Genomic DNA, 17,145 nt, shown 5'->3' with positions numbered 1-17,145 from the left:
TTTAGGATATCATATTTAGTTGTTATATTATCTTAATTTTTTCTATTATCTTTAGTTGTATTACTGTATTTAGTTGTTATATTATCTTTAGGCTCCTCTTGATTGTGACAGTTTCTCAGACCTTCCTTATATTTGAAGACCCTGACAGGGGTTACTGAGGATTATATTATTGAGGATTACTGGCCAGATATTTCATGGAATGCCCCATTATTGGAATTTGTCTGATGCTATTGGGAAGAAGACTACAGAAGCAAAGTGGTATTTTTATCACATCCTGTCAAAGATACATACTGTCAAAATGATTTACGACTGTTGCTATTGACCTGGATCACTTGACTGAGAGATTGTCAGTTTTTCTACTGTAAAGTTTTCCTTTTCTTTAGGATGGAGTATCTACATAAATTATTTGGAAGACTTCTGCAGAGGAGATTTGTCTCTTCTCCCTCATTTATTAATTTATTCAATCATTTATTTATATCAGTACGAATTCTTGGATATTTATTTTATTCTTTGGGTTATTATCTACTACTATTTTATTTATTTTGTTACCCAAATTGTTCCAACTTTGGCCATTGGAAACTCTTTCAGTTGCTTTCTCTGTTCCTTGGACATACCTCATCAATATAATTGTATTTATTTTTATTTTCCAAGAAGGCCATACTTAAAGAAGGGTTCTAGAGACCAAGGGAAGGAGTGAATCTGGGAGGTCCTGTTTATTTATAAGCATTGTCTTTTTCCTTCTTGAGGGTGGAATACAAGTTCCATGAGGCCAGAAACCTTGTCCTATCTGTTCATAAAGAGTATCTGGCACATAGTAGTTACTCAGTAATTGTTGAATGAATAAATGAAAGAATGATGATATGTGTTGGATGCAAGCAGGAGAAATAGTGTGAACAACTATAGTGTGTGGTTTAAGTGATACAGATCAGATTATGTCTAATCAGGAAGGGAGAATTTGGTTTCATTAGAATTGTCGGAGCAAAGTTAAGGCAAACAATGAGGAAATAATTTAAAAATATTAAAAAATCCACTGTCCTATATTATTGAACTATGTGAGACTTCTTTAAAAAAGAGTTCAGTTCAGGCAGTCAGATCTGTACAACCAACACCTAGTGTAGAGGTGATAAACTGGCATTTATTATTAAGAAAATTTTAAAATACTTCCTTTGTCAAAGATGTTTGCCCTTGGAGAATTATAGAGACAAGATGAAACATATAGAACATAAACAATGCAAACCAATTGGGGAATAATGACAAAATATGTGGAATTAACAAGAATTCCTATGGGGTGTATGGAAATAGAAAATCATTTTGGGAAGAAAGGATGAGAGGAGGGAAATGGAAGATGGATTTGAACTGGGTTCTTAAAAATCACTTATGTTTGAATAGGATATAAATAGGTTTGAATAAGGGAAAATGAAGGATATTTCAGGTAAGTGAGTATTCTGTGAAAAGCTTAGATTTTGGTTTAGGGTTAATGTTGACGGGTTGCAGAAAATGTTTGGATTAGTGAGGTTGAACGTAGATGGCAACTATGAACATAGTTTGGCAACTCTGGATTGCTAAGAGAATGAGTTTCAAAATTAAGTACTAAAAGGCTTTAGAAGATTTAAAGGAAGAAGTACACTAATTAAAATAGTGTTTAAGGAAAATACATATTGTGATATTGCTTAGGCTGACTAATACAGAGAAGAGATTAGAAATAGGATATCATTAGGCAGTTGTCAAGATAATTCTGGTTGAAAGATACAATTTTAGATTAGAAGTATGGCAGGAATATGAGATGTAAACAAGAACTTTTTGATGGAAGAAACTGATAACACTGAATGACTGAAATAGGGGATCTAGAAGAAAGAGCTGAGGGAGAGCAGGCTGGTGTAAAAATTTGTCCCTTCTATGTCAAGGGAACGTACACATAAAATTAAGTTCAACAAAGTTCTGAATATTTTCATTGTTGAAGCTGGGAAAATGAAAAGCCATGATCAATTTCAGTAATATTTGAGTTATGTTTAGGAACTGGAGTTGGGTCCAAGTGTGACCTGTTATTTGATGCACTACCTCCAGCTCCAAAGACCTGACACAAGGCAACCCTTTTCCATTTCCTCTTACTGAGTCAGTGAAGAAGAGGAGACTATCTCATCATCTAAATCAGAAGGAGAGGATTACCTTTTATGAGCCTACTGAATTTCCAGTATTGGACCTATCCAGATGCACTTGATTGTTGAATGGCAAATTAGGAAGGATATTTTTTTGAATCTACAATATTCTTAACTTTCCTGTCATCATCTGAAACAAGCAATGAGATTCCTAGACAAACTCTGTTTGCTAAGGATTCACAATTCAGGTGAAGTAATCAACCCAACTACTAAGTAAAAACATACAACATATAGATGCATGCTTAAATTAATTATCAGAAGAGAAGCTTTTGAACATGTAGTGGGATTTTGTAGGTTTTTAGAAATTTTAAGTGAAAAAAGAAGAAAGGCCTTGGAGAATAGAATTCTATTTTCCCTGAATATTTTTTATTTTATTTATTAAAAAAATTTTTTTAGATTTTCTTTATTTATTTGAGAGAGAGAGACAGAGATAGTGAGAGAGAAAGCACAGTGGGGAGGAGAGGGAGAAGCAGGCTCCCCGCAGAGCAAGGAGCCCAATGCGGGACTCGATCCCAGGACCCCGGGATCATGACCTGAGCCGAAGGCAGACGCTTAACCGACTGAGCCACCCAGGTAACCCTGAATATTTTTGAAGTATAAAAGAAACTTATATGATGGCCATTACCTTGTATGAACAATTAAAGAGTACAAAATAAAAAATACATTTGAGCAACTGGATGATGTTTAATAAGCATAGATAATGGTTGTATATGTGCTATGAAAGCACACAACTTTACTTCCACAATTACTGTTTCTACATTTAATAGAAAAAAATTCCAATTATTTGGTCCAACATTCCTGAATGACTGTTACTTTTTTCCCACGTCTCTCCCTTTTTTCTATTATTTTTTTTCCCAACTATACCTGGATTTTGTCTTCAGTAGTCAGTCTGTGCTAACCAGTTGCCCCTTCTCAAATTAGTAACATTTTTGATGTTTTGATCAAGACTCCTAATCTCTAACATTCTTCTTTTTTAAAAAAATTGAGGTAAAATTGGTGTATAACATTATATAAGTTTTAGGTATATTGCATTATGATTGACATCTGTATATGTTACAAAGGGATCAGTACCACAAATCTAGTTACCATCCACCACCATGCACCTGACCCCCTTCACGGATTTCGCCCATCTCTCATTAACATTCTTCTTAAATTAAAGGATAATATAAGTCTGGATATTGAAGAAGTTATCTATGCAGGACTTAGTTGTTCTACCCCTAAATTCAGTCTTGTTCTCCTTGAGTCTATGTTTAAACACCATCAATGGCGATGTCAGTAGAACACATTCAGTACTTGGAAGTCTTGTTCTTTCTCTTCTGTAGTCATATTGTATTTCAGGATACAGTACACTCAAAAAATTGCCAGAATGGGCAGTAGAAACATTTCTGTGGGTAAATTGGCTTAAAGGAAAGAATACAGTTAATTTAAACCACTTATTTGGCATATTCATGAATGTTGCTCATGGGTTATTCAGATTTAAATTTAACTTAGCCTCAAAAAACATAAATGGTCTCTTACTTCTTTGTGAGAAATACAGTGCATTTTACTGTGTCTTTGAAGGCATTTTTCACTTGTTTGTTTTGAAGTGGATAAATGAATGGATTAAGCAAAGGGGCAACTGAAGTAATGATCACAGACACTATTAATAGCTACTCCTTCCTTTGCTGAAGGTTTGGTGTAGATGAAGATACAGCTGCCATAAGTGATGGAAACCACAATCATATGGGAAGAGCAGGTGGAAAAGGCCCTTCTCCTCTGTTGAGCAGAAGGGCAGAATGGTCTTAATGATGTAGGTATAGGAGAGGACTACACACACTAAGGCAATAATGAGCATCAGCACGGCAAAACTCAAAACAACTCTCTCTATTAACACTGTGTCCAAGCAGGCTATCTGTAAAATAGGAGATGCATCACAGTTGAAATGATCAGTCACATTGGAGTCACAGAATTCCAGCTGGAGGCCCATGCCAAGAGGTGGGAAGATGATTAACAGGCCGGCAAACCAGCAGCAGAGAATGAGGGCAGTGCAGACTCTGCTGTTCATGATGGTCGTGTAATGCAGAGGCTTACAAATGGCCACATAGTGGTCATAGGACATGGCAGCAAGGAGAAAAAATTCTCTTGCTCCAAAGAGGACAACAAAAAATAATTTGGTGGCACAAGCATTATAGGTAATGGTATTATCTCGAGTTGTCATAGTATATGGGATTCTGGGAATAAAGACAGTGGTGAATGAGACTTCTAAGAAAGACATTTCGGAGGAAAGAATACATGGGAGTTTAAGATGGGAATCCAAAAGTGTGAGGGTGGTAATGATGAGGTTTCCAGTCACACTCAACATGTGAGAAAGAAAAAGAAAAAGCAGAACTTGTATTTTTGGGTCATCTGTCAATCCCAGCAGGATGAATGTTGTTACTGTGGTGTGATTTCTCATCACTGCCTTGCACCAAGTCAAGAGGGATTCTGCCTGGAGACAGAAGTATCATAAAAAGCTAGTATTGGGCGCCTGGGTGGTCAGTCGTTAAGCGTCTGCTTCGGCTCAGGTCATGATCCCAGGGTCCTGGGATCGAGCCCCGCATCGGGCTCCCTGCTCAGCGGGAGGCCTGCTTCTCCCTCTCCCACTCCCCCTGCTTGTGTTCCCTCTCTCGCTGTGTCTCTCTCTGTCAAATAAATAAAATCTTTAAAAAAAATTAAAAAAAAGAAACACAAGCTTATTAAAACAAACAAACAAACAAAAAGCTAGTATTGGAACCTGAAGAAAAACATCCTGGCAAGCCGGCTCACATGCACTTTCTTCTTTTACTTAATTCCATTTGTTAACATAGAGACATCTATAGGAAATATCTAGTATGGATCTTGTGCTTTTAACTAACTAGAAAGCATATTTATGAAGATATCAAATAAGAACAAAACATAAATCATATGTCTGATTTGCCGTTTCTCAGCAATATTGCCTTATTGTACAGATTTTATTTGTCCTTATCCTGGAGATAGTTGTGTCAGTTTTCGATTCCCCCCATCCTTACTTTCCTTTGTTTTTCCACACCGTACTGAAATGGTCCATTTTCAAAACCAAGAAGGATCTGTTAATTAGTATTTTTGGTGTGTTTTTTGGTGTGTTTTAAAATTAAAACTTATTTTTTTTTGGGTAATCTTAGGATCACAGCAAAATTGAAGGGGAAGGTACAGATATATCCCATATACCTCCTGCCTTTACAAATGCATAGTCTCCTGTATTATCAACATCCCCCACCAGAGTGTTACCTTTGTTAGAAATGATGAGCCTACATTGACACATCAGAGTACATAATTTATATTATGGTTCACTCTTGTACATTCTATGGGTTTGGACAGATGTTTAACTAGTATTTTATGTTGATCATCTTATGTTGTTAAGCTGAATCTTAACAGCACATTCATTTATGTTAGTTCTGCTCTTTTCACTTTGAATTATTTCTAAATAGGGAGATAAAAAGTTTAAAACACAAAGATGTAGTTTTGTTTTTCACCCTATGTTTAGGCAAATGAGAGTATTTTTAAGCCAGTTTGGGACTGCCTAGGCAGAGGTTTCCTGAAGCGATATAAAGAAATGTTTTTCTGGAACTTGACTATAAACCCAATTTATATATACTTTAAATATAAGTCCTGTTGTGGTGCTTTGGGTCATGGATGGTGTCCAGAGGGAGTGATCTGTGGTATTTGTTTCTTTGCCAGCCTGATCAGCCTGACCAGCCCTGTGTTCTTCATAGCACTTAACCTTCGGAATCTGTCTTAGGGTTTATCTTAGTGACCTCTTTGAACAACTTCTGCTGCTTCCCACTTCAAATCAACTTTCCTCACTAATAAACCAGCTCCCTACCCTGCTGCTTATGTTTTCTGGCTTTTGACATATGTAACTTGGCCAAGCAACATCCAGAAACAAATGGACACATATGAGCCAATCTTCATAAGTGTATTATGAAGTACCTTACCTTTCTCAATGACATTTGTCACTGTCTACTTCTGCACCTCCCATGAGTGTTAAGCCTCCCTGTACTCCAATTTACATTCCCCACCCCCTGAAATCCCATTAGATAGGTGCTAAGGAAATTCCCTCGCTCCTTCATGTCAAAACAGCCTCACTGAGATTCGTATTTCAAGCAGCTGCTTTCAGGTATCCATCCTGTAAAAGAAGATTCAGTAAATGCATTCTCATTGGAGATATCAATGGTTAATAATAACTTAATATATTAGCCTATAGTAGGGTTTTATTAGGGGGAATTGATTGTTACATGAGCAAATTTAGGCATAACTCTAGTGTTTGTAGGGAAATCCTATACACTTCCACACGAGAGTAAAAACTAATCTCTTATGTTTTAAACAATTGTCCCTGTTTGTATCCAATGTATGTTTTCTGAATAGAGAATCAAAATTACATTAAGTTACTCTTGTATTGCTCAAGTAAATAATCGACATTTATTCATTCAACTAAATATCTAATAAGCCTGTTATTTAAAGAACATAATATCAGAGCCTGGAGCTCCTGTCCTTAACAAATTGCTCCCTCAAGGAGCTTTCAGGCTACCAGTAGGAGATAATATTGCATTTTGATGCACAAGATTAACAGTGAAAATAGAGCTGAGCATTTTGGGTGATAACTACTCCATGCTTGTTCCTTGGCCATCACTCTTAGTTATTAGATATTTATTAGTTATTAATAGCTATTTATATTTCCCTATATTTATTCAGTTTCTCTAGGTTTTTTTCTTTTTACTACCATTGGCTGTGAATCTGTAAGAGATTCACAGCCAAATAAACTGAGTCAGCAAGGTGTACTGCTCAAGGTTCGCAGACGTGATCTGGGAACAGAGACAGCTCCCTCCCCCCTTAGCTCATGGGAGAAATGACTTACTGGAGAAATAGTGTCTTGCCACCTACTTGCCAGGGGAAAGACTCTGATAGGCCAAACTGAATGATGGGTCAGATTCATTTCTTCCCTCTCTCCCTTCCACTGTAGAAGAGTGTAAATCCTTGTACTGGTTATTGACAATGTAACTCCATTTCTCTCTCTCTCTTATGAAGTTCTTAGGATCTAAAATTATTTCTTTCTCTTATCAAAACATGAATTCTTCTATATTGATAGGAAAGACTGATGAACTCAGTCATACTAGTATTTGATCATGAATTTAATGTTTAAAATGCTTAATATAATATGTGTTAACCTTCAGCGACACTGTGTTTTTAATTCAGGAAGCTTGTAAATAAACGCTACTTTTGATAATGCAGTTAAGCCTGTGGGGGCAGATCCTTTGGATATAAGACTGCTTCGTCTTGGCTTTTACCAGCAATCATACTGATGTTCTCTGTTATACTGGGAAAATTTCTCTGGGGGACTAAAACTTATTTAAGTTTGAATTCAGATCAATTAAAATTTGAAACAATTTAATCAAATAAATAATAAAATTTACCACCCTCTTCCTGTAAGTAGTGTTTTCAATTACCGTTCACAGATAGGCCTTGAAGACTTACCTATACAAAACCACTTACTTTCACTGGCACTTTGGGAGTTAGATGAGTGACTGTGAGTCAGTTTATTCTTTCAACGACTTCCTATGTAGTGAATATATTTGGGACACTTTGACCCTCCTTAATTTTGGAACAAACCTCATTTAGTCTTCATTTGGGTCAGAGGCTGTCCATGGACTAGATGGAAGAGATTCAAGAAGAGTAAATTCTGCCACCACTACCACCCTTCTCCCCTCCAAAGAAAAGTGGTGAAAAGGACCTAAATAACAGAGAATAAGGGGAGGTTCCTTGAAAGGTAATTTGTAATACTGATATTATTTGATTTCTGTGACACTAGTGGATATTATTGGGTGGCAGTGTCTTTTCTGTTGCCCTTTATTTTTCTATCTTTTAAGCTTCCTCAGCTTGGGGTGCCTGGGTGGCCCAGTTGGCTGAGACTGTAATTCTTGGTTTCCACTTGGGTCATGATCTCAGAGTTGTGAGATGGAGCCCCGTGTTGGGCTCTGCACTGGGTGTGGAGCCTGCTTAAGGTTATCTCTCTCCCACTCTTAATCTCAGGAAACAAACTGAGGGTTGCTGGAGTGGTGGGGGGTGGGAGGGATGGGGTGGCTGGGTGATGGACACTAAGGAGGGTATATGCTATGGTGAGTGCTGTGAATTGTGTAAGACTGTTGAATCACGGACCTGTACCCCTGAAACAAATAATACATTATATGTTAATAATAATAAAAAAGATTCTCTCTCTCCCTCTCCTTCTGCCCCCTGCTTCTAAAAAAAAAAATACAATAAAAAAAGAGCTTCCTTAACTCATAGTTGTAAAATAACCATGGCAGAAAATTCTAATTTCATATCCTTCAGAATAACAACCTATCAGAAATGATTCCTAAATACTTTTCTGCAGTATCAATTATAACGAACTGAATTCCAGATTTTAAAAATTGACTGTGTTCACCCGCTGCCTATGTTTGGAGAATTTGGAAAAATATGTCATGACAATTACTTACTTTTCTGACAGTTCTTTATCAGAGGCCCTTCAGAGAATCACAATTTGAGCAGCTTTCAGTTGGTGAGGAGTTGTGTGTGTACTTCTGTTCCCACTCTCATATTCCACCTATCACAGCCCCCAGCCTTACCCTCCACACAATCGTGTGTGCCCACACATACCCTCTCACAGGCAAGCCTGACAACTGACCTTTCCTAAATGTCCACGGCTCCTGATACAATGAGCCCAGGTTTAGTCTCCGCTTCTCTCACCAAGGCTATAAAATGGCACTGATACTAGATTTCACAGTTGCTGTGTTCATTTAAAGGAAAAAAAGCTGCAGAGGTAAGGAACTTTCTCTCTAGGTTTGTCAGAGGGGTATATCTGATCTTCTTGGGCAGGGAGGCAAGCTTCCCTGCAAATTCTATAATAGCAACATTTCTTTTATATGTTTAGTTTGTTACCAGTGCACAGGGAACATCTGAGTGAACAACAAAATAGTCCTTGGTGACCCAGTTTCAAAAGTTACTAATGAATTGGTCGCAGTCTAATCAACAATGTAAAAACGCATGTAGCAGTGGGAACAATGTCTTCAGAGACACTGAGGATGGTCTGATGCCATCTGAATTCTGTTTGGATTTCTCTGTTGAATCTCTATATTTCTCCTAGAATTAGACGTTCTGGCACTTTGGATATATTATGTATTACTTATCTTTGACATAAATCTTAAATTAAAAAAAAAATCCCAAACTATCCTGATTTTACAGAAGAAGTAACTGAGGAGCAGAGAAATGAGTGTTCAGAATGCCCTACAGAGTTGGTGCAGGGTTTGGGTAAAGGTTTATTCAAATATCAAGATTCTTCTTCTTCCTCCATGCTACCCTAGCTACTTGTCCCCATATTTAAGAGACTTACCCACATTTAATTTTCAAACTTGATGTTCTTTTAGTGCTACCTGGCCTTTATTTTCATAATTTCTCCTTCTACTTAAGACTTTTCGGCTAGGCAGTGAAACTACTTTTGGTATTTGAAGCAATGGAGTTTTGCCTCCCAAATACTGAATAAAAAAATTGCCTGGTTCTGGGATATGTTTCTGGTTTTGCTATGGTTTATTACTGCCCAGTGAACTTGAATAGAGCTTTTTCTTTGACTATCTCTGCTGTCATTTCTGGAGATTCTTACTCTTGCTGCTCATATTGATCCCGGTGTCAAGTGACAGAGTAGAGGTGTGTTCCTGCTGCCCCCACTGAAGCAGATGTCTTTACTGCCCCTGTACTCAGTCCAGCCGGTGCTCCTGTGCTGAGGTTTCTCACCCTGACCAGCCACATCACATCACACTTCTGTCATCCCATTGTTGGCAGAGAGTGATTGAAAGTCTTCCCTGGCAGAGGGGGTAGGCTGGGGGAAAGGAGATCTCTCTATTTAGAGTAAATTTTTGAAGAATGTCTTGATGGGCTATGGCAGGGACTGGTAATGTCCTGTCTGGTATTTCTCTTCCCTTATCCATAGCAACTGAACCTCTATTTTATACAGGGTGCAAACTGCCCAGATAAAATACTACTCAGTCTCTCTTATACCTGGTATGGCTATGTGACTAAAATTATGGCCAATGATACACATTACAATTATTTTAATCACTATTATTGCTACAGAGCCATTAATTTCCCTACAAATAGTGTTTTAGCTGCATCCCACAAATTTTGATATTTGTTTCCCAGTCATGGGTGTCTCTCAGGAAAATTTGTCAGTGATTTCTAATTTAATTCCATGTGGCCAGATAACATACTTTGTGTAATTTAAATCATTTAAAATTTAACAATGCTTGTTTCAGAGCCCTGAATATTGCCTAACTTGATAAATATCATTTGTGAAACTTACAACAGTTCTGCCCTTTGTTTTTGTCCTTGAAGTGTTCTGTAAATGTCAGATCATGGTGATAGATAATGTCTTCTGTATACTTAATGGATTTCTGGATAATGATTCAGTTAATTATTGAGACAGGCATGTTGACATTTTTTTATTATAATTGTGTGTTTTTTTCTTTTTCTTCTTGCTGTTTTATCAGATTTTGTGGCATGTATTTTGAAGTTCTTTATTATATGCATAAGCATTTACAGTAGTTAAGGTTTCTTTTTTTTCTCTTAAAGATTTTATTTATTTATTTGAGAGAGAGAGAGAAAGAGAGAGAGAGAGAAGGAGCAGAGGTAGAGGGAGAAGCAGACTCCCCAGTGAGCAGGGAGCCTGATGTGGGACTTGATATCCGGACTCTGGGATCATGACCTAAGCCAACGGCAGACACTTAACCGACTGAGCCATGCAGGCACCCAGTAGTTAAGGTTTCTTGAAGAATAAATAGGGTAGTTAAAGTTTCTTGAAGAATAAACCCCTTTGTCATTGAAAAATGATGTTTTTATCCCAATTAATATTTTTTGCTTTAATCTACTTTGATGTTAATATGGCCACTCCGACTTTTTTTGATTAGTGTTATTATTGTGTATATTTTTCCATTTTTAAACGTTCCCTCCCTTATTTCTGCCTTTAAGTTTTTAAAATTGTCTATGTGGTTTATTTATTTATTTAGTTTTAGGTGTAGAATTTAATGATTCAACACTTACATACAACACCCAGTGCTCATCATAGCAAGTGCCCTCCTTAATACCCATCACCCATCTAGCCCACTCCGTGTCCACCTCCCTTCTGGTAACCCTTAGTTTGTTCTGTGTAGTTAAGAGTCTGTTTCCTGGTTTGCCCCCCCCCTTTTTTTTTTGCTTACTTTTCTTTAGGCAGCAGAGTTGCCTCTCTTTTCCCTCCCAATGTGACAATTTTCTTCTTTTTCTTTTTTCCAGTCAAGAAACATTTATTTGGATAAGAAAGGAATCTGTAAGGCTAGGGGCTGGGAGTCTGGCCTGGGTTTCAGGCCTGGGACCCAGCAGCCGAACAGGCTGGGAGGGGCATGTCGTCTTGCTGAGAGTGGGGAGAATCTGGTCCTGGTTGGGCCGGTAGAGAACCACGAAGCCCTTTGGAGGAAGGATAGGACTTCTGTTGTCTTCTGCATGGCCTATCATCAGATAAATGGATTCTTTCTTCTGGGGAGGCACTGCTGGCAGGGCCTGTAAAACTTCAGGGGGTGTCAGTGAGTGGAGAGGGCAGGTCCAGGCTTCCGGTTTTGTAAGCACCAGTGAGACTGACAGTGACATCGGAGGCTTCCCCTGGGCCCGGAACCACAGACTTCACTGTTGCGGGCACCACCAGGTTGCTGGTACGGATGTTGGTCTCCAAGGTGCCTATTCATTGGCACTGCTTTGGGCAGGGGACACTGGGCACATTAGGGCCCCCCAGAGTTGCCTGGGCCTCAGAGGAGGCCTTTGGTTTCTCTGCAGATGGGAGTCCGGACTTGGGGCCTGGGTTGAGGAGGGGCGTACCCGACCGAGCATCTTCCCCGGGGCCCTGGACCTGCCCTTTTTTGGTGGTGCACTGGCAGGGTCTTGTAGGAGGTGGAGAAGCTATCGGCATGCCGTGATACTGAGGTCAGAGACGAGCTGATCCAAGAGCTCATTCCCTTCGGAGGAGATGGGACCCAGGGTTGTGTCGCCACAGAACTTCCCCAGCCACTTGGTGTCCTCGCTCACGGCTCTGTGGACCGAGTTATAGCTGCAATATGTGTCAGACTCCAGGGCAAACTTCCTGAAGGTCAGTGAGATCACCTCACTTTCAGTAAGACTTGTCACAGGTGTAATTTTACCTTTTTTGTTTGAGTGCAAGCAGTTCTGGGTCTATTTTTGCTCCGCACCAGGTTTTCAGTTCTTAGGACATAGCAATTGGTCAGTAAGTATTTGCTGGCTTCATGCTGGAGGACATTGCCTAGGTTCCTGAGGGCATCCCTGGCATGGGTTGGTACCTGGTCCCAGGGCTCAATGATGTCCAAATGTGACAATTTCTGACTTTTAAGTTTGCTGTTCAAATAATTTACATTTGATATGATTGTTGATATGCTTAGATTTGAATCTAATATACTATCTGTTCCCTATTATTTGTGTTCTTTCTTAGTTTCTTTTTTCTTCTTTTTCTACTTTCTTTGAGATTAATTCCATTTGATTCCCTTTTTTGACCTATATGCTATAAACTTCTGTTATTTTTGGATTTATTTATAGCATACATATTAAACTTATCACAATCTATCTTCAATTGATGATATATCCCTTCATATATATAATTAAGAACCATACAAGTGTGACTTCTATGTTTATCCTCCTGGCCTTTGCCCTCATACACTTAACATTTATGTATGTTTTAAACCCCGCAAAATAGTGGAGAAATTTTAATCTGCATTTCTGGGTGCAACGTAAAATGGTGCAACCATTGTGGAAAACAGCATAGAGATTCCTCAGAAAATTAAACATTGAATTGCCCATATGATCCAATAATTCCCCTTCTCAGTATATACCTAAAAAAATTGAAAGCTGCAGATTGAACTAATATTGGTACACCAGTACTCATAGCAGCATTCTTCACCATAACCAAAAGATAGAAGCAACAAAATGTCCACTGACAAATGAGTGGGTAAAGAAAATGTAGTATATACATGCAAGGGAATGTTATTCAGCCTTAAAAAGGAATGGAATTCTGACACATGCTACAACATGGATGAAACTTGAAGACATTAGGCTAAGTGAAATAAGCTGGGGGAAAGGAGCAGATATTGTCCCAAATGCAAGTCAAATGTCTTCTGAATATATTTCAAGTTTTCAAATGCAGAAGAATGAGGAAGGGGATATAGAGCTAAAAGAAACTTTCAATATATTCCAAATCAACACAAGATGCATGGTAGCCAATCTCCAAAAATGGGGGCAGTCTAACAGGATAGAGAAAAATCTTCTAGGATCCAGAAAGCTGGGAATGGGCTGAAAAGCAAAGAAAACTCACCAGTATGAAGACAATGGAATGGCATCTTTGTAATGCTGAAAGGGCAACAACAACAACAACAAACTAAGATTCTTATTCAGCAAAAAGCTCATCAGATGTGAAAACAAAATAAGACATTTTTACACAGAAAAAGCTGAGGTAAGCTATTTCCAGTAGAGTTCCACTTAAAAGAATGCTAAAAGTTTTGTTTCTTTTTGTTTTTTTTTTGTTGTTTTTTTTTTTGTTTTTTTAGAGAGAGAGAAAGAGAGTGTGTGAGCGTGGATGTGGGGGAGGGCAGATGGAAACGGAAAGAGATAATTTTTTTTAACAGATTTTTTAAAAAATTTAAATACTTTTATTTATTTGAGAGAGAGAGAGAGAGAGAGAGAGAGAGAGAAACAGCATGAGAGGGGAGAAGGTCAGAGGGAGAAGCAGGCTCCCTGCTGAGCCAGGAGTCCAATGTGGGACTCAATCCCAGGACCCTGGGATCATGACCTAAACCGAAAGCAGACGCTTAACCAAATGAGCCACCCAGGCGCCCGGGAAAGAGAGAATCTTAAGCAGGCTCCACACCCAGCACAGAGCCTGATGTAGGGCTCAATTTCAAGACCCTGAGATTGTGACCTGAGCTGAAATCAAGAGTCAGACGATTAACCAACAGAGCCACCCAGGCACTCCAGAATGCAAAAGTTCTTTGTGCCAAAAATGTATGATATCAAATGGAAACTAAGTACACAGAAACAAAAAATACCAGAAATCTTGATTTTTGGCTCAGGACATGATCTCAGTGTTATTAGATTGTGCCCCACATCGGGCTCCATGCTGAGCCTGGAGACTGCTTCTCTCCCTCTGCCCCTTGCCCTGTTTGTGCACTCTCTTTCTCTCAAATAAATAAATAAATAAAATCTTAATAAAAAGTATTGTAACATCACTTGCATTTATACCCAGAAATCTTCTCTATTCACTAATTGACTCTAAACTTCATAATCAGTTTTATGTTTTTGCTGGAAGTTTTGGAACTTGATAAAATGAAGCTGCATTGTCATTAAACAGGCTTTCTAGATCTGTTTTTGAAGTAAGGTTTCTGTTTAACCTACTGTTACCAAAAGTAGTTTTTATTTCTGTTTTGTGTGTGCGTTTTGAAAAGGAACTCCAATTTTCAGGCTCCCTCCTCTGACTCTTTCTAATGTTTCTCTGACAGTATACATAGACACAGAAATCATTTTATTACATAATTTACTTCAGATGATGTATATTGAGTGCACTGGCTTAGTGAAGAGCAAAAACTGCCTACTTCTTTCTAAGTTCTTCTTCAATAATTGCTAAAGTTTCCCTTTGGTTGATTTTTTAAAAATTTTTTTATTGTTATGTTAATCACCATAGATTACATAATTTGTTTTGGTGTACTGCTCCATGATTCATTGTTTGTTCATAACACCCAGTGCTCCATGCAGAATGTGCCCTCCTCAATACCCATCACCAGGCGAACCCATCCCCCCACCCTCCTCCCCTCTAGAACCCTCAGTTTGTTTTTCAGAGTCCATCATCTCTCCTGGTTCGTCTCCCCCTCTGACTTACTCCCCTTCATTCTTCCTCTTCTGCTATCTTCTTCTTTTCCTTTTTTCTTAAAATATGTTGCGTTATTTGTTTCAGAAGTACAGATCTGTGATTCAACAGTCTTACACAATTCACAGCGCTCACCGTAGCACATATCTTCCCCAATGTCCATCACCCACCCACCCCATCCCTCCCACCCCCAACCACTCCAGCAACCCTCAGTTTGTTCCTGAGATTAAGAATTCCTCATATCAGTGAGGTCATATGATACATGTCTTTCTCTGATTGACTTATTTCACTCAGCATAACACCCTCCAGTTCCATCCACGTCGTGGCAAATGGCAAGATCTCATTCCTTTTGATGGCTGCATAATATGCCATTGTGTATATATACCACCTCTTCTTTATCCATTCATCCGTCGATGGACATCTTGGCTCTTTCCACAGTTTGGCTATTGTGGACATTGCTGCTATAAACATTGGGGTGCACATACCCCTTCGGGTCCCTACATTTGTATCTTTGGGGTAAATACCCAGTAGTGCAATTGCTGGATCGAATGGTAGCTCTAATTTCAACTGTTTGAGGAACCTCCATACTGTTTTCCAGAGGGGTCGCACGAGCTTGCATTCCCACCAACAGTGTAGGAGGGTTCCCCTTTCTCCACATCCCCGCCAACATCTGTCATTCCCTGACTTGTTAATTTTAGCCATTCTGACGGGTGTGAGGTGGTATCTCATTGAGGTTTTGATTTGGATTTCCCTGATGCCGAGCGATGTTGAGCACTTTTTCATGTGCCTGTTGGCCATTTGGATGTCTTCTTTGGAAAAATGTCTGTTCATGTCTTCTGCCCATTTCTTTTTTTTTTTTTATTAATTTTTTTATTGTTATGTTAATCACCATATATTACATCATTAGTTTTTGGTGCAGTGTTCCATGATTCATTGTTTGTTCATAACACCCAGTGCTCCATGCAGAACGTGCCCTCCTCAATACCCATCACCAGGCTAACCCATCCCCCTACCCCCTCCCCTCTAGAACCCTCAGTTTGTTTTTCAGAGTCCATCATCTCTCATGGTTCGTCTCCCCCTCTGACATACTCCCCTTTTCTTCCTCTCCTGTTATCTTCTTCTTTTTCTTTTTTCTTAAAATATGTTGCATTATTTGTTTCAGAAGTACAGATCTGTGATTCAACAGTCTTGCACAATTCACAGCGCTCACCGTAGCACATACCCTCCCCAATGTCTATCACCCAGCCACCCCATCCCTCCCACCCCCAACCACTCCAGTAATACTCAGTTTCTTTCCTGAGATTAAGAATTCCTCATATCAGTGAGGTCATGTGATACATGTCTTTCTCTGATTGGCTTATTTCACTCAGCATAACACCCTCCAGTTCCATCCACGTCATTGCAAATGGCAAGATCTCATTCCTTTTGATGGCTGCATAATATTCCATTGTGTATATATACCACCTCTTCTTTATCCATTCATCTGTCGATGGACATCTTGGCTCTTTCCACCGTTTGGCTATTGTGGACATTGCTGCTATAAACATTGGGGTACACGTACCCCTTCGGGTCCCTACATTTGTATCTTTGTGGTAAATGCCCAGTAGTGCAATTGCTGGATCGAATGGTAGCTCTAATTTCAACTGTTTGAGGAACCTCCATACTGTTTTCCAGAGGGGTTGCACCAGCTTGCATTCCCACCAACAGTGTAGGAGGGTTCCCCTTTCTCCACATCCCCGCCAACATCTGTTGTTTCCTGCCTCGTTAATTTTAGCCATTCTGACGGGTGTGAGGTGGTATCTCATTGAGGTTTTGATTTGGATTTCCCTGATGCCGAGCGATGTGGAGCACTTTTTCATGTGCCTGTTGGCCATTTGGATGTCTTCTTTGGAAAAATGTCTGTTCATGTCTTCTGCCCATTTCTTGATTGGATTATTTGTTCTTTGGGTGTTGAGTTTGATAAGTTCTTTATAGATTTTGGATACTAGCCCTTTATCTGATATGTCATTTGGAAATATTTTCTCCCATTCTGTC

The 17,145-nt window shown here is 39.0% G+C and overlaps 2 pseudogenes; both read right to left on the bottom strand.

Annotated features, from left to right (window-relative positions):
* Nucleotides 1-3,670: 3,670 nt before the first annotated feature.
* Nucleotides 3,671-13,947, bottom strand: LOC114215015 (olfactory receptor 6C2-like; annotated as a pseudogene).
* On the bottom strand, nt 11,490-13,591 carry LOC114214867 (procollagen C-endopeptidase enhancer 1 pseudogene; annotated as a pseudogene).
* Nucleotides 13,948-17,145: the final 3,198 nt, after the last annotated feature.

Source organism: Eumetopias jubatus, unplaced genomic scaffold, assembly GCF_037043125.1.
Source record: "Eumetopias jubatus isolate StellerSeaLion01/CBP00866 unplaced genomic scaffold, mEumJub1_p1.0 scaffold_8, whole genome shotgun sequence".
Classification (NCBI taxonomy): domain Eukaryota; kingdom Metazoa; phylum Chordata; class Mammalia; order Carnivora; family Otariidae; genus Eumetopias; species Eumetopias jubatus.
Note: the sequence above shows the minus strand (reverse complement) of the source record. Positions and strands in the feature narration are given on the sequence as shown.